This window comes from Melanotaenia boesemani, chromosome 5, assembly GCF_017639745.1.
Source record: "Melanotaenia boesemani isolate fMelBoe1 chromosome 5, fMelBoe1.pri, whole genome shotgun sequence".
Lineage (NCBI taxonomy): Eukaryota > Metazoa > Chordata > Actinopteri > Atheriniformes > Melanotaeniidae > Melanotaenia > Melanotaenia boesemani.
The window spans coordinates 17,717,124-17,741,908 of NC_055686.1; the positions used below are offsets into that span (position 1 = coordinate 17,717,124).

A 24,785-nucleotide genomic window follows, 5' to 3' on the forward strand; every position below is an offset into this window, starting at 1 on the left:
CATGAATCACCTCACATTCAGCATCGTAATGGAGTGAGAGCCTCAAAACAGCTGGCCTTATGATCAGTATTGATTTTTTGGTCCTTGTCAGTGTGTGGATGTGTGTGTGTGCGTGTGTGTGTGCACGTGCATGTGTGTGTGAGTGAGTAATTCCAGGTTAGTGCACGATGAAATTTCTGATGCTTGAGTGTGCAGAGAGAAAGTAGCGGGCAGTGCAGCTGATTTTCTTCCCTCTCACGTCTATAGCTGTGTGATTGTGTAATTGGCTGGTATTCCTCCACCTTCATGTATGAGTTCACTGTATGCCTGTGTGTTCATCGCTCCACTACAACGTTTGCATAAGCCTAGAGCTAGTGACGTCTGAGGTTAGTTCTCTGAGGCCAACAGCCTGTTAGCCAATAACTCAGACTAAGGCCACTGTGGACTTTTACCACAGGGACACTCAACCCCTGACCACCCACTAGCTCAAACACATGGCTGTGCATAAATGAGGGTAAAAACTCCCAAAATCCCCCATGCTTGTTTTGCTTTGGGTGTTTTTCATTTTTTCAGCATTCCTCTATATTCTTTTGGCTTTGGAGAAGTGTCTTGGGATTTGTAACAAAGAGGACCACCTATTTTTGGCTTATGAATATTCAAGCTCCTTCATGTCTCATGGTGCAACAAACTATTACAAACTCTTTCAAATAAGCTTCACTTTTATGTATCCTAGTCCTTAAATCTTTCATTTATTTTCATTTTAATAGAATTTTTGCATTGCATGGTTGCAGGCCATAGATAAATGAGCTGTAAATGATAAATAACTAATTGGTAATTCCTCTCTCAGCCCCCTCAGTGACTTTCATTTGAGTCCATTGACTGGTCTGCTTTCAGTCTGCTGGCTGTTTGAAAGACAATCACTTTCAGACACAGTCAGACACACACAAACACACACACATGCACACACTTGCAATAATGAGTAAACTCTGGTGGTCAAAGGGTCAAGAACCTTGTGTGTGGAAGATAAACTCAACATGAGGGTTAATGACTGCTGGACAGAAAGAAGACAGGAGATGGAAGGCAGCGGGGGAGTACATGTACCGCTCTCTAACCAGAGATGTGTGTTCCAGTCTTTGTTTTTATAGTTAGTTTGATTTGTTTTGTATTTTTATTGGGTATAGATGCCAACCTTGTGGGGACCAGTTGTTCTAATAGAGACCAAAGCCAAGTCATGATTTCAGAGAAATGCTACTTTTGGGGTCATATGCATAAATAATGCATACACACAAAGATTTTTTTTTTTATTTGATCATATTTATCTATGGGTGCCATTAATAGCTGTAGGTTTTCATGACAGTTTTGCATGAAAATGGCTATTAATGAATTGTTTTTATTTTATAGTTAGATGATAGCTGGCTCATCCCTTCCATGGGGTTAGGGTTAGGGGGTCAATGTCTTCTGTTTTTAACTTTTGTTTTGTAAGTGAGTCCAGAAAGGACACAAGCTATAAAATAAGATTTCCTATACTTCAATTTAGCATTTCTGCATTTAGTAAAAATTTGCTCCTTATTTGCTGTTGCTTTGATTGTTGTTTCTTTGTAGTTGTTGTAAAAACAGTGTTTAAAGTGCAAATAATTTATTAGAGTTGTGTCTGCTTATGTTCCTGGCTAGAAATAAGCGTGAAAATCAGACTTGTGTATATGCATATTTTTAGGATGATTGATATTCATAAAGAAGAGCATAATATATGGTATATGCACAGAATTATAACTCCAATAAAAAGATTGCATATGCACATTTCTGCATTGGTGCGTACACACAGTCTTAGTCATAAAAGTACACAGTTTTATGCATCTGGCCCCTGGTGTATTGGTTAGCATTAGGAGTAAGGTTTGGGTGAAAATTAGAATTCAATATGAATATGCATGATTATTGGCTGCATGCAAACTTAACCATGCATGGCTGCAGCATGGATAAGTTTAGTGAATTTAATTCAATGCAGTGTCTTAAATAGCAGTGTAAATCTTTAAAGACATGGAAATTGTAGGCTTTGCAGTTGCTTATAAAAAAACACAACCTTACTCTTTTCGCCTTTCTACAGCGAGTGACGCAAACCAAAAGCCTGCACGTATACAAACCCACTGTCATGTCAATGGCACATAGTGGGGGTGGAGAGAAATGCTGTCTTAATTACAGTCGAGGTGCTGATGTGTCAGTTGTGTGTTTTGGCCTGAACCTTTTGGAGCCATGCCTGTTTTTCTTCTCCTTCCCCCCCGTCCAGAATGTAGAGAAAATGAAGGAACAGGTGAAGTCAGCATCAACAGAAAGGCCAGAAACATGGCTGATACCACCTGTCCTTCCTCAGGCGACAGATGAACCAGTGTTACAAAGAAATGTTTAGTCTGTGCTCAAAACACAGTCCCAGATTCAAGAATTATCAATGCAATGCTGATGTGAAATCTTGCCCTTAAAACTTCAAGCACATAACCCACATGTAATAGGATTACAGTATGTAGGTTTTTAAATAATTTTATGCCCAAGGAATAAGGTAAAATTCTGTCTCTGGTATGTCTAATAATAGCACAATCACCCTACCCTACATGGTTGTCTCTATGGGAAAATATGTGGCGTGTGCACTGAGATAGCATGAAGCATTGCTTAACTTCATTTGAGTATATATCATATAAAAAACATCAGTAAACCAGGACTTTGATACTTTAGCATTACCAGAACAAACACCAGTGGCACATTCAGTTCCCAGCCTCTCCAGAGAGCTTGTGTGCAGTATTTCTGACAATAGCTGTGCTGTTAATAAGAGCGCCTGACTAGAGCATGAAGCCAACGCAGAAGAGGAAAAAAAAGAAAAAAGCCTTTGATGTGACCACCACTGTGTAAGATTTCAGACTGGGTGGAAACAGAAAGCAAGTGGAAAAAAACAGAATTGATAGAGTCTTGTCAACTTTGATTTGATTAGTTTGTCTTTGTTTTGCTCTTTTGGAGCAAACTGTGCAGCGTTTATCGGATAAAATGGGCTCAATCTGAGCTTATCTCCTCAGCCGGCGAACAGCTTTGTCACATTTCAAGATGTCCCATCCTGATGGAGTACTTTCCTCACCCGCTCCTCCATTTTTACCCCCTCTTCAAACAAATCAATACCCCCATAGTTTAGCCTTTCATAGGAAAGATTACAGAGAAATGGCTATTAAGAGCTTAGCCTCTATCACTTTTCCCATCTCAAAGCCACTTAAAGACTCTGGCAGTCTTGGGTTAGGACCCAGGACCCAGTGCCCCGTCACACTGCAGGAGTTGTGAGCCAGTCTGAAGATCACATTGACTTCAAAGATGCAATTGTTTGAACACAAACCCTGGCATGGAGCTTTGATGAGATGCATCAGAAGCCACAGAAATGGACAATGTTAAGAGAGAAAATTTATACAAAAAATTGGCTTCTTATTTTCTTTCTTATTTTCTTTTTTTTTTTAAACAGTGAAACTGACCGCTGCTTTAAAATGGCTTCTTCTTCTATCTGGCTCTGAGTGAGTGCGTGACTAGAATGAACAGCAGGTCGTCTGGTCTGAGCAACTACAGAATCAAAATAGCCACCGCAATCAGTGCAAATGTAAAAGGCAAGCCGCTGCGATCGCTGGCCTTTAAAAGGAAGCACCCCAGGTGATTGAAACAAACGGCCACTTCATGCTCTTATTGAGTGATGCGTTGCAAAGATAGTGCTAACAAGCTACAGTAATGCAAAATGTTTTCTAGGCCTCTTAATTTTTCTGCTGAATTTTAGTTTATTTTTGTATACTGAGCAGTAGCCTCTGAGAGTTCCTCATGCATTGGCAGCGCATGATGTTGCTCACACAATTAGCCGTCTGTAAAATGCCTTCCTCAGCTCTCGTTTTCGTTGCAAAGCGATGAGAGAGAACATGAATAGCATATAATTAGAGATGTTGGCATTGCTTGTTTGTCTTCTGTGTTTTTTTTTCATAGTCCTCTTTTTCACTTGCCTAAAAAATCACAATGTTCATTTGAACAAAAAGAACAAGATTTGTGTTGTTTTGGGGAAATTGCTGTGGCTTATTTGCTTAGTATTTCTGGCATTTGTGTCTGAAATGGTATTGTGCTTTCTCTTTCTGTTTCTTTCTAACTCTCTCACTCACTTACGCACTTAATCCTTATGATTTAAAGTGCAGCAAATAGGTTTTTCTTCCTCTTTTTTCTTATTTTCTCACATAGAAAATTTGTTGTCAGAAATGAAGCATAAATAATCACCAGCAGAAAGCAGTGAGGGGTAAAATGAAGCTACTGAACCACACTCATGGGCGGGATTAGCATGCAGTCAATCATTCACTGATATACTCCAATGAGCACTCCTCAATCAATAAATGGCCTAGCTCGTTTCAGGTGAAAACTTTTAGGGCTACCACCTCCAGTGACCTCATCACCCAGTTAATAGATGAACCCTCTGAGAAATTTCCACATTAAAAAGCTACTTAAGGATATTTCTGCTTAGGAAAAAGCTGTAAAATGGCATACTGTTCAAAATAGCAGTCAGAAATCATTTTAACTGCAAAGAATTTTACCTTAATGTTTTGGATTGTCTCCATGGACACAGATTGATGAGCACTACCTGCATGATGGATCTACAACAAGAAAGGCACCAAAAAAAAGTTAGCAAAGATTAAAAGGAATGACAAAACGTGATAATCTAACATTCTAGGAAATCTATTCATGCACTTTCTTGCAAAGGGTTAGATAAGAAAAGACACTCCCATGGCTCTGTGTTAACTTTAAATTATCACATAAAGGCTGGACATTAAGACCCAAGACAGATAAGACCAGGAACATATCTATAACGCCATAATTAGTAGATTTAGGTTGAATCATGTTGTACAAACATGTACAAACATGAATTAGAAACATTCAGACAGTGCAGACGTCTGCTAAGCTATAGGGTCACTAAGAAAAAACCCAAAAGGCACAACAGCCCACCCCATACCACCTATATTTTAAACCTTCTGGATCACTAGATTCAGAATATCAATAATTAATGTTAGATTATGAAATCTAACTTGTATTTTGTAATTTTGTTTATTTATTTTTTTATCTTTTTTATTGCCAGTGATTCTTGGCATTATTTGATTAGTTAGAATATATAATGACAATTACAAAGGGGGGTTGGAACTCTAATTTCCAAAAAAGTTTATTAGTTTTCTAAAATTGAGTGAAAACATAAGATTGTTTTGTACTTTTCAACTTCAAAAGATACACTTGGACAACTTCTTTAAATGTGTTCATGCGTTACATTCAGCAGTTACATTTTATTCCTAAAACATACAAAATATAAATACTTCTGTCACAATAATGTCCGACTTTGCAATCTACCTTACTTTCAGGAGCCTCCAAAGAAGAGTAGGCAACAAAACCACCTTCCCTCTGATTGGATAGTTGATAGGTGATTCAGCTGTCACCTTCCAATCAGTTTGAGGACTAAATACAGAGTTTTGCATTGACACTTAATTTGATTTTATGATTAAAGACCCCCTGGTGGCGTTCAGTACAAAGGGTTGAGCCACAACCCATTCCTATTTGCAACAGCCAAGCCACTTACTTTGTTGTCCTACTTTTATACCCAAGCATGACACCCTTGCCTGTCTTTTTTTTTTTTTTTTTTGTGCAGGTATTTGTTGCTGGCATCAATTTTTAATTTTTTTTTGCTCATCTTTGTTCATATCTTATTTGATTCTATTTGTTTTTATTTGCTTGTTTTCAAACTTTTTCTGGAAATGAGGTTTGTGTTTCCTAAAATTTGAATCTATACTCTGTAACTAATCTAACCTGAGGCACCAGATGGTTTATTACACACATCCGTCTGGGAAGTCCTTGTTTGTTGGGGGACTATTTGGAAAAGTGCCACTGGTTTCTAGAAATACTTGGCAAGTGACTGGATGAACCATCTGCCTATCGCCATCTATCATGAACGATTTTCATTGAATCGGATCACAGCAGTGAAGCCTGTTGGTACAATTAGTCTTGATCAATCTATTTGGGAAAACAATCAAAACGTTGATTCTTCAACAAAAGACTTCAGTGTTTTTTTGTGGTCTAGTTTAATAAAGAACTCACCAATTCTGATATAACTGCTGAGCATGTTAATCTGTTCATGAACCTCCATTGTTGACTATCTTATCAAGCATCTTTGATCTGCCAGTAGCATGCTGTTTGGTCCATACATGACAACCCTAAAAACAACAGTTTTGAGCCTGGCAGAATTGACTGTCTCATCATTTTGATATTAGATTTTCTTTAATAATTCAGCCTCATCCTCTGAAACTCACTGCTGGAGTTTTGGATTCAAAGGGATCCATCACTTTGCTTGTTTACGTAATCAGTTAAATATTATTGAAAAAGTGTTTTGAAGTTAAGCTAATTACTTGTTAATCAACTATTTGTCTTTCCTATTCTCCTTGGAAAAGTATACACATGGGCAATTTCTGCAAATATATGACATTGTGACATGAATGCAATAGCTGGCTGACCAAACTACTGCTATGATTATTTCTCTAATAATATTCAAGTTTTCCTTCTGAAACCATACCATTTTGATCCAGCTCTCTCAGATGACAATATAGAGCAAATCTACGGATAATAGTGCCCTAGAGCAGTACACCACAGTAGTGTTATGGCACCTGCATTTACGATTGGTGGATAGGGGAGAGTGTTATGAGCAGTTTCACAAAAAGAGTGAAAGGACATCTTTAAACAGTTTTCTGAGAGAGGGTAATGTCACAAAATGGTTTTAAACTGAGCCTGAGTTGTTCCGAGCCATGGTGTTGAAGGATGCACAACAGTTTCAGCGATAGGTTACAGTTTTTTTTTTTTTTTTTGTGTGTTGGGGGGGGGGGGGGGGGGGGGGGGGGGGTTCTGATGTTTTGCAAACCTAGTTCACTTAAAGCATGCAGGAGTACTGTTTCTGTATCGCGGGACTGTTTATAACTGAATCATGTTAGTATGAATCTCATTATTCCCACACATCTATATGTGTATTAAAATGGCACATATATCCATATGAGATTTTATTTCTACTAGCTAAAATTCAGTTGGTTACCTCTTTTTTTATTTAATCCTATTGGCTCCCTCCACCTTTTTTTCTTTCTCTTTCTCAGTTTATAACTGCCTCTCTGGCTGCCTGTGGCTCTCTCTGGCCGGGGGTAGCCAGGAACACGGGTGCTGTGATATGGACAGCTGGTCGCTCCATCTCCACGGGCCCCAGAAGGTGTAAAATCTGGGATACCTTTCATAGCACATTACCCTCATTTTGGCAAAAAGAAAAAGACAGCATACAGCCAGCAGAGAAAAACAGGAGGAAGGCAATATATACTGAATTTCTTTAAAGAGCCCTGGATCATGTATCTTGTTACTGATAGTCTCTCATTGACTTCTTTTCTTAATTGACTACGGGATAAGAGAGCTAATATTAGTCATTTTGACATGTCCATTATGGCTCTGGTTGCTCATTCATTGAAGCTTGAGTTGTGTCAATAGATGAAAATGAATTGCAGGTAACAGTGAGCTTTTTGGCTAACGAGCATTGCTTGGTATGAAGGTTATCTTAACGATGTGCACATTTATAACTGCAAGCACATTTTTGTCACAGCTTCTACTGTTTTTAACCTTACAGATGGGTTCAGAACAAGAACTCAGCTCATGCCAAATATGATAAATAGGTGAAGTTATTTACCAGCCTTTGAAGACTGGTTGAGAATGGCATCTGTACAAGTTCACCAAGTTCATCAAGTTCTTGGGTCATGTCTATTTAAAAAAAAAACATATGAAGACTGCATGCAAACTATCATGTACATTGGTAGTCTTAGGCACCAAATATAGTGCCTCTCCTTGAGAAGGAGAAGCACTGTATTTGGTCTCTTCTACAACAACTGCCAGAGAGGGCTATATTATCCCATTGCGAGCAAATAGATGAAGAACTCACGTCCTCTCCATCTAGTCTCTCCGAAACAGATATTAGAGTCAACATTGGTGGCAGAGAATGCCAAAAGGGGAAAGAAAAAAGGACCAAAATTTGCTGATGTGTGAAAACAGATAAAGTCAGGAGCAGTATTCACTTATCTGATGGCAGACCTTTCTAAATGTATCAGGAGCATCCTGGCTCAGTGGCTGTCCTGTGCGAGAGAAACTGCACAAAGATTCTCCCATCGATACGGTCAGCTTTCATTCGATTAGTGCACCCATCATCCTCCTCCTGTATTTGGATTAGTGGCCGGTCTGCAGAGGGTGGCGCACATGTACCAGGGCCTCTGCGTGTTTCATCCACGGCTTGTCAGTATGCGCAGAACACAGTGGATCAGTGTTTATTGAATCATTTTCCAAATAGGGAAAACGATAATTACAAGAAGTGGCGGCTCTGCACATTATGCAAGTGCTGTGCCATGACTTTGGAGCCAAACGGGCCTTCTTATTAAAGGCGGCTGGGCCAGCGAAGCTCCTAATCTATTTCCAGGATTTCCGAAACTTCAGCAATGCAGGGATTAGACATTTTCTCACAGATTTAGAAACCTCCCCTCTACTTCACCCCCACTTCCTCCTCTCCTCCACCCTTTCTGCTCTGCCTCATGCCCCTCCACTCCTGCTTTCTCACTCTTGTAGTGTTGGCGTCTGCAGTTTGTCAACTTGAACCCTTTCAATTTTAACACATTTACACACACATACACACAGACATATTCTTTAAAGATGGCATACACACTGTCACCTGCCTGCTTTAATTTGTCTGTGGAGTCATCCGGGCAAACAATTATGGACTTTGCATTAGCAGTATCAAAGTCACAAAATGTTAACTAACCCGTCTGGTGACTGTTGAATCTTTCACGGTCAAACGTAGGATGTGTGCTCACAGCTGCTGTTGCCAGTTATCAGCGTTGACTCATTTTAGATCTCAAGACCCCTATTTAATAAGAAGAAACTCACAACCATGAACACATGAAAATACACTCTGCACCCACACAGTAAAGTCTAAATTAGCAAAATCTGTAAATACAGAAAAACAATTATCTTCCTCAATAATCACCAAAATGCAGAATTAAACAACCTATTAAAATGCTGTATGCTGTGAATAAATGTGATTGTTAACAAATTCCACAAACCACTGTTTATATTGTTTTGGTAATTGTGTGAACATGCCCTCAGAATGCTTCTAGAAGAGTTGTGTTGTTGTGACATGTAGTTTGTGAGGAAGACAGCTGTGCTAAGGTCAAACTAGTGGCTTAAGAGAATACGACACAAGGGAGCAACAGTCAGGATATAGTTTTAACACTAGTTGTAATCAGCTGTGCTCAGGCTACACAGTGTCACAGTGAGACATGCAAATATAGATACAAACAAAGACATAAATATAGGAAATGGTGGTGAGATGCAAGCATACACAGGCATGCAAAGGTAGCCCTACTTGTAAACATGTGCTACATGTTTGTTTCAGTTGACGAAAAACAAAATAAATCAGCTTAATTGCTGTCACATTCACATGCATGGTTTGTCACACAACAGACTTATCTTTACTCCGTTTGTCTTTTTAATTAGATGCTGCGTGACCCCCTTCTGCAATTTCCTATGTCACTTTCAGTTCTTCTTCCCCCGGTGTCTCTTTTGCTCACAAACAAACAAATAAAAGTCATTGACTGGCACTCAATAAATTGAGATACTAAACAGATTAAGCTTTTTGGTGAGTTTCCTGATGCTATCAGCAGGGTCAGGGAGGTCAGACTGGGTTTTTTTTTTACATTTTGGAGAGAGGCATTGCATGCATGAACGTTTTCCCCAGCTGTTGCAGTCCAAGCTAATCACAGAAGTGTTGATCAAAGTGCAGCTTTTTGCTTCTTCCCCACTTACACAAGCAATTCAGCTCCCTTTGGAGTTTGGAGGTTTAGAGGAGCCCAGAAATGGTCCAAATGAGAGGTTTTGGTAATATAGTCTCATTCCCAACTCATCACATGCTGCTGTTTGGTCAAAACAGCTTCTTTTTTTTTTTTTGCATCAGTTTTCAGTGCAATAGTTATGCCTTTATTGTCATTTATCTGAACTGCACCACAGCTGAATATTGCCAGTTATCTCTTGGCAGAAGAAAATGAGGCACTGGCAACATGACCAGCTAGTTTGGTTTTAGTGGCTATAAAAGGTTCTGGATAATATGAGATGTTCAGATTAAGATGATAATAGGAAGACAGTTTATCTGATGGTGAGTAAATCAACAAAAAGATGTTTAATGAGGATGCGGAAAATATGGAAATTGTGGGAAGTTGAACTTTGGGATGATGAGTTTATCTTAGTTTAAATAATTTAAATTTAACAGCTGAAACAAACAAAAAGTAAAATTTTGCAGAAGTCTGTTGACAACTCATAAAAAAAGGATTTTGGCAGACTTCATATAACCAAGATGCAAACTGAATGTGACCAGATGAGACAGCCATAACACTCTTCTCCTTCGCCGAGTCCAACCCCCTTCATGGTGCTCAGGTGGGACGTGGCCTCAGACGAGACATGTCACCGCTCGCCTGATGGGATCCACCGAGCGGAATAATCAGGTCCGACAAACAGTCTCCCTCCTCCTGCCTTCCAGTTTTCCTGCTCCTTCCCTGTTCTCCCAAGCAGCCCATTCCTGACCAGACATGGGACATTGGTGAGGGACCAGAGAGGAGGAGGAGGAGGAGGAGGAGGAGAGAGAGTTTGGATTAGATCTGATCCCTTCTGCTTTCAGCCCAAAGCTAGAGGAAGGCTGGAAAAAGAGGCATTCTATCAGCGAATTAAACTAAGATTCATCCAGGGCTTATGTGATTAAAAGGGGAAGAGGACAGCATCAATTAACAAAATCCCTCCCCAACATTTTCGCCAATATTTGTTTGAGGACGTGCCGTCTGCGATGTAAGCCCCTTTTGATGGCATGCACAAATATTTGGAGTTTATTTTACAGAAAATGAGCCTGTGGCTTACAGTGAGACATTTAAAAGAACACATTACTTGTGTACGATGAGGAAGTGTCATGTTTACGCCCAGATTACACTAGAAATAGCAACAAAAGAGACGTATTGTGTCATTAAAGTTGACAATGCTATTTTCCTATCAGTCGGCAGCTTTTTCTTCAAAAGGCAATCCTGGCTTATTCTCTTCAGAAAGCCGGTTAACTCTGAAGCCCTTGTCATTGAGTGTCACCTCAGTATGACCCTTTCTGAAATGTCACACTGAACAAGCCATTACACAGAAAAGATTTTACAACACCTTTGTATACAATGTGTCACCTTCTCATTTGCCCTCAAATATGGTGATCTGACATCACTAAGGGCTTTTGCTGATTCTTGAGATGTTTCTAATCTCAGTTGACACTGTTTCTGCTGCCATTGTTCACCTGCCACATCATCAGCTAGATAAACCACAGACATGTCACTTACAACAGGCTCCCCCTTATTAGCTCAGCCACCAAATCCACAAACCAAGCATACACTTAGAAGTCACATGCAAACAAGTGGCAGCTCATAACCACAGCCTTATTGTAGCACAAGTGCATCCTTAAAAGTTGCTTCTCCAACTATTAATCCTAATTAATGGGCCTGGTGTGGAGGAGCGATAACTGCTGAACAGAGATTATCGGCCAGCTTGACACTCAAGAAAGAGCGGCGCTACACACAAAAGCCTTGGCTGCACTCAGTGGTGAGTGGCAGCGAGGAAAAGGGGAAGCAAAAGGAGAGCAGAAGGGGATGGGTGTGGGAGAGGAGCTGCAGAAAAGGAAGGGGTTAAAAAAAGAGTGAGTGATGGAGGCAGGCAGTTAAAACAAAGGTTGTTGGAGGAATGTTAGGAAGGGGGAAGAGAGAAAGAGAGACAGAAAAAGCAGAGTTGAGAAGAGGAAAGGGTCCTTTATCCCTGATCCCCAGAGTGTGGACTGGAGTGTGAGCAGCCAGATCAGAGGGCTCTGCCAACCATCAGGGGGTTCACGCTAGTGTGGCTGCAAAGCACAGCTTTCTAAGGCACACAGAAGTGGCCCCTGGGTACAAGCTGGAAATAAGATGTTATAAACAGGTTTGGGGGTATGGCTGTGAAACCCCTTAGTTTTAGCCAGTGATAACTGTGTCAATCTTTCTTGCCTTATGACACCCTATCTTCAGTTTTTTTTCTGCTTGGTTTTAAACCACATAGTTTCTGTGTATAGCTCTGTTTATATGACTTCTTGAATCTGATATCTACTGTTTTGCTGGATGTATGATTTCAGAGACAAGTCCCAAAGCAACTACAACAATTTTGGATCTATTTGTGTTTCAATCAGTTTGTCCATATGTTGCAGAGACAAAGGCGCCAATATTGTCTGTTTTTAGTAGCATCTAAGTGAAGGTGTTTGACATGAGAAGTCGATAGATGCAGAAAAGAGAAGTAGAAATAACTGAAGAATTGAAAAAACTGCAGTCTGAAGGCAGTTTTTTCTATATTAATAATGCTGATTGTGCCACCTTTCATATCAACTCAATTCCACCCCTGCTCAGGACATGAGGATTTGCACATTTATAATTTAAAGTAATATAAAAGATGACATAGGTTGTGTTAAGAAGTTTAGCAGGAACGTGATGGTAAATGACATGGTCTCCCTGAAATAAATTCGTAGGTTATGTTTTTTTCATGCTGTACTAATTTCAGTCTGCACACAGACAGACACAGGGATTTAAAAATGCGGACATGGCTTTGCATTTTAAAGCCACAAGTATGAATATTGTCATGTATTTCTGTCTTTGTTATTATTCTTTGCTCATTGATTCAGATTTTAAAGCATACAAATGTTGAGAAAGCTAAATTATATGTAACATAGATGCATTTCTTATGTTGTCACAGGGAGCAGTTTTATCTTACTCAGTTGAGTATCTGCAGTAAGTTGCGTAGAATCTGCAGAAACAATAATACTGCAGAGATATAATAATATAATTTATAAAGTGAAAAGAAACAAAAGGAAAAGGCAGTGATACATTTTGTATGTACACTCTGGTGCTATCAGCATGGGTACTCAAAGGGACCAAATGAAAGTCTATGTTCTGTCACTAACAGTCGATTCACAAGTCTCAGCAGATCATCTCCTGCTTGTTTGTTGGGAATGAGGGAGCCGCTGTCAGTCCATTGATGTCAGAGAAGAGCTAACATTGTTCTGCAGTAATCTGTGGCAGGTGTCATGCTTAATACAGCAGAAATGGATGATCATTACAGAAGTTGTCACTGAAAGCAGACCAAAAAACCCCCAAAACAAAACAAAAAAAACAAACATAACAACAAGGGCCCTGTGGATAATCAGATGATGATTATTTTTGAATATCAGATTATATAAAGTGTAGATCTTAACATGCTGTTTATGCTTTGTTTCAGTTTGAGTTTGTTTCTGAAATAATCATTACAACTCATTTCTTAATGCTCGGTCTACTCAGCCTTCAGATATTTTTGAAAAGGCTCTCTGAAGCAGATAAATTTAGTTATCGTGTGTTGGTAGTCTGAGAGCTCTCTTTGCATTTGATCAAGAAGAATGCGTCTGGCATCCCTGATTTCTGCTCGGTCCCGCCCTAGCAGTTTATCTCAAACAGTGATGTTTTGATGCATAAAACTACACAGAGGATCATTGATTATGCATGTCGTTTACCACCATTTTGTGTTTGGTTGCTCTCAGTATGTCCAGAGTAACTTTGGTCTTTGCTTTTAAGTATCTTTATGGAAATCAAAAGAATAGGTTCTTTACTTTACTCTATCATTTGCAGTTGTTATCTGGCAACAGTAGGCTGTGGTGGAGTAGGTTTGTGGTAAATACCTTTCAAAGGCATTGACTATGTTTTTAGGTAATCCTCAAGCAAATTTGAAATAAACTTGTAAAATTTTACCAAAAAATTAAATCAAGGAAATGTTCATTACTGGACTTGGAGCTAGTGATGGTAAGTTCGACTCTTTTCACTAACCCAGGTCTTTTACTCTCGAACAGTAAAGTGAACGACTCTTGAACGAATCATGTCGTTCATTTTCAGAGCAGGTGGCGTTGTAAAAAAGTCCGCGATTCTCAAGCAGTAAATACTGAAGGCAACAAAACTACTGGTAATGCCACAAGCAATTCAAACCATGTGAAAACGTAGGGAAGCAAATACACACCACAATAAAATGATTTGTGTCCTACATCCTCCCTGCCATTGTTTAACAGCGCAACAGTGACTCGGTAGCTATCACGTGACAAATGAACAAGAGACCGAGCCGAGAGCGAACGTACTGCTGAGCTTGATACAGCTTGAGCTGTGAACGAACGAAGGAAGACCCGTTCAGAGACCGAGTTGCCTGTCACGTGACAGAGAGAAGCACTAGAGAGGCCAATCCGAGAGCGAACGTACTGCTCGCCAAATAGCCTGAATGATGAACGAGAACGAGAACGAGACCGTGCAGCCCGACTTGCTGCTCGCCACACAGCCTGAGCAGCCTGGCTGTCACGTGACAAAAGAACGAGGACCTGAGGACGGACCTGAGCGAGTCCTGAACGAATCATTTCTGTTTCCTGTCCTGACCTACTGACTGAGTTTATGCAGCTGCCTGCCATGTGTCGAGAGGAGGTACCGCATGAAAATGAATGAATCGTTCACTGAGAGGACCCGTTACTCCCGAGTTATAGAGAGGATTAGTTCATACTGAATGAATCGTTCGTGACCGACACATCACTACTTGGAGCAAAATAAATAAATAAATAAAAAAGGTGGAATAGTGTCACCAGAAGCTGGCCATTTGTGCTTAGTTACACACTGCTGTACTAAAGAAGATAATAAACTATGGGCATGAACAAAACCATGCACACAAATAATAATGGACACCTTCTTGATAAACAAGATCACATTTTGGGAGTTAATCAGGAATGAAAACAGTTCTTTTATGTAAGTTGCAATTGGATTGCTTTGTCAGACCTTGTTCGAATTTTTTTTTCCTCCCATCAAACATACTTTCATCCAAAAGAGCAAAAGCTATCTTAACCAAGAATTAAAACTTTCTTTTAAATATGTCTTTTCTATTCTTTTCTAAAATACTCCAAACGTACTATAACAAAACAAACTATACGTTTAATATTTCTACACATCAGTGAAGCTAGGCTGGTAATGTGTAAAAACTGGGGACTGCTGAAGGTGGGGGATGACACAACGCATAAGCTTGATGAAAAAGACTTGTCTGAATATGAGTGTGTCATTGGGGGGGAAAAAAGGAACTCCATCTCTTACAGGATGTCACACTCCATCAACAACTTGAAGTGTCATTTGTCCCTGACATTCACCTTTCAAGGGAGCTTCCTAAAGCATATTCATTGCATGAAGGTGTTTGCCCAGGACATATGGAGCTTTTGTCACCCTTATCCCTTCTTTTTTAAATAGTTTAATGCTTAATATCAGAGCGCCTTGGAATCTTATTGACAAGGGGAAAGCATTGTTTTAAAGAGGACACGGTGCCTATTTATGTTGCTTTAATCTAATAAATTAGCTGTAGAGTGCCTGTTTGCACAGTGAACTGTTAGTGACATTAATTATTTTAAAGGGAAGCTGCTCATCTATTATTCAAAAAGAAAATCTAAATGACATTTTGTAGTCATGGGCGGGTGCGTATGCTGTGCAGTGTCTAAACCTTATAGTGCCAGAAGTGATAGTTTGCGATCACATGCACATCACAGTCCAAAGCAGCTCCGACTTGCACGTGATGTGATCCTTGGCTTGGGGTTGCCAGTTCAGCAGATACCTCCAGCCTTGCTGCTCCAGGAGAAGCCAGTTTCCCTTGGCATCATATTTATTAGGCCTGATGTGTGTGAGCTGGCATGCAGCATGGGCAAACAAGCGAAAGCGCAACGGACACAAACCATGCTTGACGTGACCATCTCATGTGGAAGGCGAGAATAAATAAGATTTCAGCAGGGAGGAAAATGCACAATCATTGCCTGGGAACTGCTGCCTCCCAACATGCGATTCATGCAAACCTAAGCAGGCTCCTACTTAGATTCTTCACTGAGACTCAGTTTAAGCCCTTGCTCTGTTAATTCACTTGGAGAACACGCCTGGTCTCCTGGAGCAGTTAGCCTAGGCTCGGAGTATCTATGTTAGCTTACACCACTGCTGGTTGTGACTGAGAAATCCACCACTTTCCTCCCCCTCCATTTCTAAATGTCAGCCTCTATAATATGTTCCATGTACAGAAATGCTGCCCTTCAGCATGAATTCTCTCAGGAAGAGATGTGAGAAGACACAAGAAAATTCTCTGCTATCAATAGAAAAGTGTCCAGTGTTATTACAACACTGTGTGCACTCATGTACAGGCTATAACTTAATCTTCGTGAGGAAATGGTGTTTGGGGCCTGGGAAAGAAAGGTAATTTGCAAGTCAGAATAGTGACTTTATTAGAGGACTTAAAACGAGGTTACTTGATATCGAACAAGTCTAAAAATCTGGTTTCCCAGCTATCTTACATGAAGACCAAGCATGACTTAAAATAGCCAGTGGAAGAGCCAATCATAATACTTTATTTTGAGAATGTAATTTTCTCATGCCTTGCCAGTAATTAACCTCCGCACAATAAGGTATTGGAAGCACCACAGACGCACAGAGCCACAGTTTGTTTAAAAGACAAGGCTATGTGATAGGCTGTGTGTAACAGGGGAATGGAGGAAGAGAGAAAAAAAGGAGCCAAGATTCGACTTTATCTTCTGCAGGGAACCTTTTCTTTTGCATTCTCTCCCTGGTTTTATTCAAAACTGCTGTTTCTTCACTTCTGCTGAATTGGGTTTTGTTCGTAGCTAATTCCAGCCCGTCTCAGTCCAGGGCTCGTGGGAACTGCCGCGATCGCTTACAATCACTTCAGTCAAACACCTGGGAGATAATTGACTGAGCTTCGGTCAAACTTGTTGTTTTTTTTTTTTTTTTCCCTTACACCTCCTTCTCGCTCTCTCTCTGTTCCTGAGTCTTCACAATGGAGACAAAGAGCATGAGCACAAAAAAAGAGATCAGAATCACTAAATCCATTCCCAGGCGAGGAACTGCATAGATGGCCCGAGAGCCAAATTGCCTTGCCCCAGCCTGGGCAAACTCAATGTGAAAATGGTTGAGGAACAGTTGCTGTGTGAGCTTGGCTGTCCCATAGGAGATTTGCTGTTGGAGAACACAACAGAAAAACACTTAAGACACATTTATTGTTATTTTTCATGCCTTGACAAATGCTTCCAGATCTCAGTTCTCGAATCCAGACCCTGCAAAACTGTACACAATTCCTTTTTTGTGCAAAAAAAAAAAAAAAAAACTGTCTTAAAAGCAGATTGATGTTTGTTACTTATTACTACAGCAGGGCAGAATGGACAAATCAAACACTGGCCTGATCACCAAACATCAGATGACATTGCTTTTATGAGTAAATTAGGTCAATTCGTCAAAGCCTTTGTTTAGATCAAATTAAGATGTTGAAATTTCAGCCATGTTTAGACATCTGACACGGACCAGATTTGGACCAAAGGACCAAAATTAGTCACAATTAATGACTTTTTGGCTAAATCTGATCAATGTTTCTTGAATAGTGTCTGCTGCAGGTACCACACGTACAACCCAATTAAATGAAGTTGAATTATATTTTTAAAACAGAGAACGGAAAAGTTGATGAACATTTTCTGAAGGTAAATGAGTGTCAGATAATGTCATGGGGAAAAATGTGAACTAAAGAATTAAATCTGTTCCAGGAAAATCCCATTACAAATCTATTTTAGTTTATTTATTTAGTTCAAAATGGATTTTTAGATTTTTTTCAGATCACACGCCTACACCAACTTCATGGAATAATTAGGATATTATACCTGCATTTTAAATTACCATAACATTAAGAAAAACATAATCTATCTATCTATCTATCTATCTATCTATCTATCTATCTATCTATCTATCTATCTATCTATCTATCTATCTATCTATCTATCTATCTATCTATCTATCTATCTATCTATCTCTCTCTCTCTCTCTCTCTCTCTCTCTCTCTATATATATATATATATATATATATATATATATATATATATATAGATAGATAGATAGATAATGGCTCTAGATAGATATTATGCATATACTATATTTTGTGAACTGTCGTGGGGTAGTGGTTAGCACTGTCGACTCGTAGTCACTGGGTCGAGCCTCGGCTCGGTTGTGTGTGTCTACATGTTCTTGTAATCTGTGGTTTCTTTGTGGGTTAATTGGGGGTTCTGACATTCGCTTGCCTCTTTGTGGTAGAATGGTGACTGCTTCAAAATAGAATGTGCAGCCCTGCATTGGATAATGTGGGTGTTTTTTATATAAACATCTATTCCACGTCATGAAAAATACGTCTTTTCACCTTTAGTTTTTCAACCAAATATAGAGGTCTATAGATGACCTTGCATACATGTCTTTTTACGGACTTTTGCTGGGTGGGTGTAGCTTTTTCTAATGTGAAAATCAGCCTTTTTCTTCATCAGTGTCACTTTTTTCCCCACACACTGTCTCTGAAGATAGTTAATCTAAAAGCAGAAGTTTTAATGGCTGAGAGTAAATAAAGAATTAGTTGACTTTTAAGCCATGGTAGATGCTGAACGGTCAGCTTTCTACATTTGGTGGAAGGCATGGTAAAAAAAACATTTTTTCTTTTAAGTATATTTTCCTTTTTAATGTTAAATCCATGTTAGATTAGTAGATTAGAGGAATTTCAAGTCCTGCCTATGGAGACAATACCAATATTCTCCTAAAATAAAAAAGAAAAGTCACAATGAAAATAATTTTATTTTTTCTAACTAAAACGAAGTCCAATTGCTTAAACACTTCGAAGTCTCTTACATAATCCCCCAATATCGTCGTTTTTCTCATTAGCTCAGGGTGGTCAGTTGATAATTGGCCACCTCAGTTACCCCGTTGTACTATCATGCTCCCACATTTGATTGCACACATTTCTCTCCAGGAAAGGAAAGGAAGTAACTAATCATTTTTGAATTAGTGCATGGCAGCAGCAGGAGCAGTCATTAAAATCACACTGCCATTAGTCATTATGCAGCAGTTAGACGTTACAGTTTTACTGTTAAACATAATCACGCCCTAGTTTCATTATCCATCGGAAGTATTTATTATGAAACAGTTGTGCGGTGAGGTCTTATCAGCGACTACAGTTTGGTGAATTTGTGTTATTGACTTAGTAATCTTATTCGAGGTCATGATCCACCATAAATAAAATTCATAAAAAGGAGGCTTGTAAACAACAGTGGACTAAGTTGTCTCCTTATCTTACTTTGCAACACACACATTAATATATATCTTTAGAAAATGATTTATCTTCCATACCATGTGGCCACCTCCTGATGTGAAATCACATTTAAGAATGGATGTGGTTATATTCATGGCCTGCTTACTCCAGATGCCTGTGGGGCAGAGGGTAAATAAAGGGTAATTATTATTAGGGTATGGAAATGTGAACAGCTTCACAAAGCTTAGCCTGCCTTACTTGCAGGATGACCAACAAGAACACAAAGTGACACAGTAACCCACACTTGTTTATATGAAACTTATTCCAGCGTGTTCTGAAATAAGTGGAGGGTTTTCACTGACTTTACTGTTTGGGAGACCTCCTTCCGTTTCATCTGTTCCCTTTCCTGCTTTAACTGTAATGCTACCATGTTGGCAGTGTAGCCATTCATTATAAACACTCTTCGCCTTGTTGTCCATATGTGTGTCTAATGTCCCTTGTTGCTTGGAATATGCATGAATATATAATTGCTTGTCAAGAATTGTTATGTGACTGCTGTTGCATGCTTTACGAATGCTCTTCTAATATCAGTCTCAGCCTCCTCTGCCTGCTGCTTTCACATGAATATTCTTCACAAATGTATTTGTCGACCAAAAATTGTCACCCTTCATCCTTAAAAACTGGAATCTGAAAGACTTAGTTTCCTTTTTATGTCAGTGGTGGTAAAAGACCCAACCATGCACCTAATCACCATAAAGAAAAATGTAAAAAATCAATAAAATAAAAATAAAAAACAACACTTTGCAATCTAAAATGATCCGTTCCACCATATATTTGGCTTGTTGTAATGGGAAAAAGCCATAAATCAGAGAGTACTAATGTGTGTGTGTGCTGCTGCTAGAATGAGAAAGAAAGAAAAGAGTTGTTGCTAAGGGGCTGGACGGTGTGAGCTATTCTCTCCGTCCCTTTGAGCAATCATCAAAGTCTTAGAGGGTGTGCTGCACATGAGATTGCTCCATGGTATAACCTACTCGAGTTTCATGAAAGCATTCTTCAATGGCCTGCATCTTAGCACTTCTCCTTGAACCCCCCTGCTGTGAGAAGTTCATACAACAGTCATAATTATGTCATGGCAGATGCTGTTTAGCAATGACCTCAACTTCGTACTACATAGTGGGTTCCAACAGAAATGAGTTTAGTTTTTTTTAATCCATGGGGTCATGTATGTTTATACATCACACCTGTACATTCACATTATGTTTAGCTAAAGATACATTATTTTCCAACCATAACACCTTTATTTTCTTTGCTATATTGGAATGACTGATGTCTTGAAATAAGAATTGATACCTCCAAGATGATTATCTAAACACCGTAGCAAGAATATTAACAGATTTTCTTTCCATTATCAGGCCAGAGCAAGATTAGATCATGTCATCTTCCTCTTTTATATTTAACTTTGTGCTATGTGCAGCCTCCTGGCTGCTCTCACATGTGGCTTTGGCTGCTAGAGGTATTTTTCACATTTCTGGCCCATTACACCCGGCTAAGCCTTGATGAAGCCAAAAGTACCTGTTTTAATTGCTGTGTTTTATAGACTGTACACGGGGCAACACTCACTAAATACAGCATGCTTAAATTAATGGAAGCGTTCAGGATTGGTGCATTTTTAATGAGGACTGGAGGCTTTTTGTTTGTCTTGTAAAGTACATCCCACACTGTAGACACATAATGCCTTCTTATATATATATATATATATATATATATATATATATATCTTTCTTTCTTTCTTTCTTTCTTTCCATTTAGGCAGATAGTGCCGCCTGAAACGCACTGTCTGACATGGTAACAGCCACATTTACAGACACGCCTTCACACACAAATATGCACACATGCACATGGATAGCTTGGTATATTTCCATGTTCAAACACAAGAGCGCACCTGTTGTCGCCATAAACACACACACACACACACGCACACAAATAGAGATTATCAAAGAAAAACAAGAGTTTAGAGCCTTATATGTTGCAGGATACAGGGTGTGACCCTGATTTCCATTTGTATGTGAAGTGCAATGGAGTACAAAGTAGAAACGACAGTCAGCAGAGAAGATAACCCCAAAACATTCACTCTAAATTTATGCCAGGATTCTATTCCCTCTCACTGAATTAATGCTTTAATCTCTGCCTCTTTGTTGCATGTGTACTTGGGCTCAGTGTGTGTTTGTGTGCGTGTGGTGGGAGGTTGGGGGTGGGAGATTATATTTCTCGGCAGACACTGTTTTAGTAGTTTTTTTGGAAATGAGAGAATTCACCACACAAGTCCGGCAGTTAAGAAATTGCACCTTTTGCCGTTTTACTCTTTCCTCTATTCAAAGTCACACCAATAGTCCCCATCAGTTCTGCTGTCTTTGCATTTCTCCTCGACAAAGGAATAGCTAGTGTTCTTTAATGGGAGATTACCTTCAAATGCAAGCTTAAAAGATTATGTGCTTTCATATATATCTTTGAGGTCCATTATTCGATGTCATTTCTTGAACATTCCCAGTTTCCCTCACTTTCCAATCTCTAACTCTTTTGTAGTTGTTCTGTGCATCTTTAATTCACTCCTTTATCTCTTTAAATAATAGTCACCTGTTCATATCGTGTGCCAAGAATTTTTCTTTTTTTTTTTTTGCCCCCAGAAAATCCTTGTCACATCTGCGACTTACCGCTTTGCATCTTTGATCCTGCGGCTCACTCTGCATGCAGCACCACCAACATGTCCACTGACAGACCCAATCCATAATTTATTCCATTCTAAAATGAAAAATCAGACATATGCCGGGGAATATTCATTTTTCCCCATAACCGTCCTGCCACCTGAGTCATCGCTTTATGAATTATTTTGACGATTGGTAATGATGTCCTGCGTTGGTAGGCCATTACAGGAGGGAATCTTAATTCGTCCATTGTTAATTAATTGCTTCATTCTTAGCGGGAGTAATAAAAATGCTATTAAGTAAAATACCTCTATCATTAACCTAACTTTGTTAATATGGGTATCAGTGGGGCTCGATAAACAAAAGCTGTAGTGCCTACTGCCGCATAGGGGTAATTAAAAATGTGCAGTCATTAATTATATTGGATGGAGGATTGTCCAATGAGTTGGAGTCTTGTTGACTGTTCCCCTCCCATGCAAGATCACAATCAGTTGCTCAGTAGAAAAAGAAAAAAAAAGTTTTTAAACAGATTTGCACTTCCTGCTGCTTATCTGCAGCACACAAGTCCTGTATTTACATAAAATTAAGTTGCTTTTCTCATTTAAGTATTTGTTTTCTTTGTTAATATATATCTTTAATAGCACATTTTCTTTTCTAATTGTACAATCCTGTCCTGCAGCGGCCTTCAGTGTGGTGCTATATCAGTTGATGCTTTACTATTGAGTCGCAATCTTGCGTAGCGCACAGCTTGCCACAGATGAAAGACAAGAGTTATGCAAACTGCTATAAAATCTATCTGGCCCTAGAGGCCATAAAGCAGTTCTCAGGTTAAATATATGCTATCTCAGCTTATATAAACAAACATGTTTGTACCGCAGATAAATCTTTGTCATAGCTGCAACACCTTTTGGAATTTGGTGGAAATTTTTGTGGACTGGGTACTTTTCCTTTGAGGCCTGACAATGGGGAAGTCCATTTAAAACGTATGTACTCCTGCTGTGTCACTGACTTAGAGAGAGACATATTCTGTTAAAAAAGAAAAGAAAAAGGGAAGAAAAGTCTTGATTAGTAAAGTTCCACATATAGCAGGGGGTGGGAAAGTTATTATGTATGGGACAGATTACTGTCAGCTAACAAACCACAATATCTCTGTTCCTGGGAAGCTACAGCACAAGATTTTTGTAAGGATACGGTAAAGAAGTACTGCATTAAAAGTAAAAGATCCCTCAATTATATCCAAACAGAAATACTAGACTGAATTGCTGGAATAAATCCTGTGTTGCATCAGTAAATTGAGGAGTGTGCAAACTGTCAGTGAAGATATTAGTTTTAGAGATTTTTTTTCATTTATTTGCTCACAAGACAGCTCTGACAGCAATCACTTGCACCCAGAACAGGCGTTGAGATTAACATTGCCAGCTTCATGTATCTCCAAGCTCATTGTTTTCTTCCTCTGCACTATCTCCTTCATCCCTTTTTCCCACTTTCTCTTTTCCCTCCCCATCTTGTCACATTTCTGAAGAACTGCCGGCACAGGCGTGAAATTGATGTGATGAAAAACAACTGGGATATCTCTATGAGCTGTTTGCTTTACCGTTATGGCCACCCTCTCTCCCCTCAGCGTGACTCTGGGCTTTCTGTTGCGATTGAGAGCATACTGCAAATTAACCAGCAGCTATCTGGGGTTAGCAGCCAAGTGCATGGCTGACCTCGCTCCCTGCCAAACTCAACCCCTCCTATAACCAGCTCCACACCCAAAGTTTATTTCAGTTAAGTCAAGGCTTTCTTTATCCTGGCTGGCATTGTTTAAAATTCCCTCATAAACATAAACCACATGATTCATAATACCTTTGTGCTTTGGCACACCTTTAATAAACACGAGGTCCATTCATTTTAAAAGAAGATGCTGTTCAACTTCGGAGCAATGTTGGTCCTTATTTAAAGATGCATTGCACTGACCAAATGGCTGCAGATAAGTAAAAGTGTAATAAAAGCAAGTGTGTCTTTGGTGTATTTTTGATAAAGTAGGAGCATCCTCTGGAAACTTGAGGGTGATTTTTTTTTTTGAAAATCCTTCTTCTTCAAGCTACAGAAAACATACACGTTCATCCTAACATATCCCACATGAGCAATAAAATCAGGCTTTGACTTATCCAGGAGCTTCCTGTTTACAAGTAGAGATAAGGGCAGTTCACACCTATTGCTGCAGCCAGCCTGACCTAAAACATGAAAGGGCATCTTGGCCATCTTCTATTGTGTACAGCTTCAGTGTGTACTGAGCCGGAGAAACCCATCCTTTTGTGTGAAGAGAAGAGACAGAGCTTCTTAATTAAACAAGTAAGAATAAGTGACTTCCCACATGCATAAATGAATATTCAAGAAAGCAGCTGTGTCATCCTGGATGTGGATAAATGAATAAGATGCAGAATGCAAGCGGCAGTAAGTGGGTTAGCATGTAAATAAATGAATAAGTTAGCAAATTAGTGTTTAAATGTGTTAGCATGTAAATAAATGAATAGGCAAGTGAATTATAATGCGAGAGAGTTTGCAGAGTGAGTAAAAATGTTAAGGAAGTGAGAGTGTCAGCAGTGCAAAGGAAGTTATCCCTCTTCAAAAAGCCTTTGAGGACACAGTTGTTAGAGTAGTGTTTGTTGTAGGGTTGCATAGTGTGTGCATCTGGCTCTTGCACGTCATATTTCCTCATGTACAGATGACATGCCAATTACTCCTTAATTACACACGTCATCTGGACCAAAGTGCCCAATGCCAGTGCTGATTTATCCTGTTTATTGTGGCAGTGATGATGGTCCCGGTGGACACACAGCAATG

General features: G+C 39.4%; 1 protein-coding gene across 1 annotated transcript in view; it reads left to right on the plus strand.

Annotated features, from left to right (window-relative positions):
• Nucleotides 1-24,785, plus strand: part of ppargc1a (peroxisome proliferator-activated receptor gamma, coactivator 1 alpha) — a 296,804-nt gene that overhangs the window by 230,544 nt on the left and 41,475 nt on the right. The window lies entirely within an intron of this gene.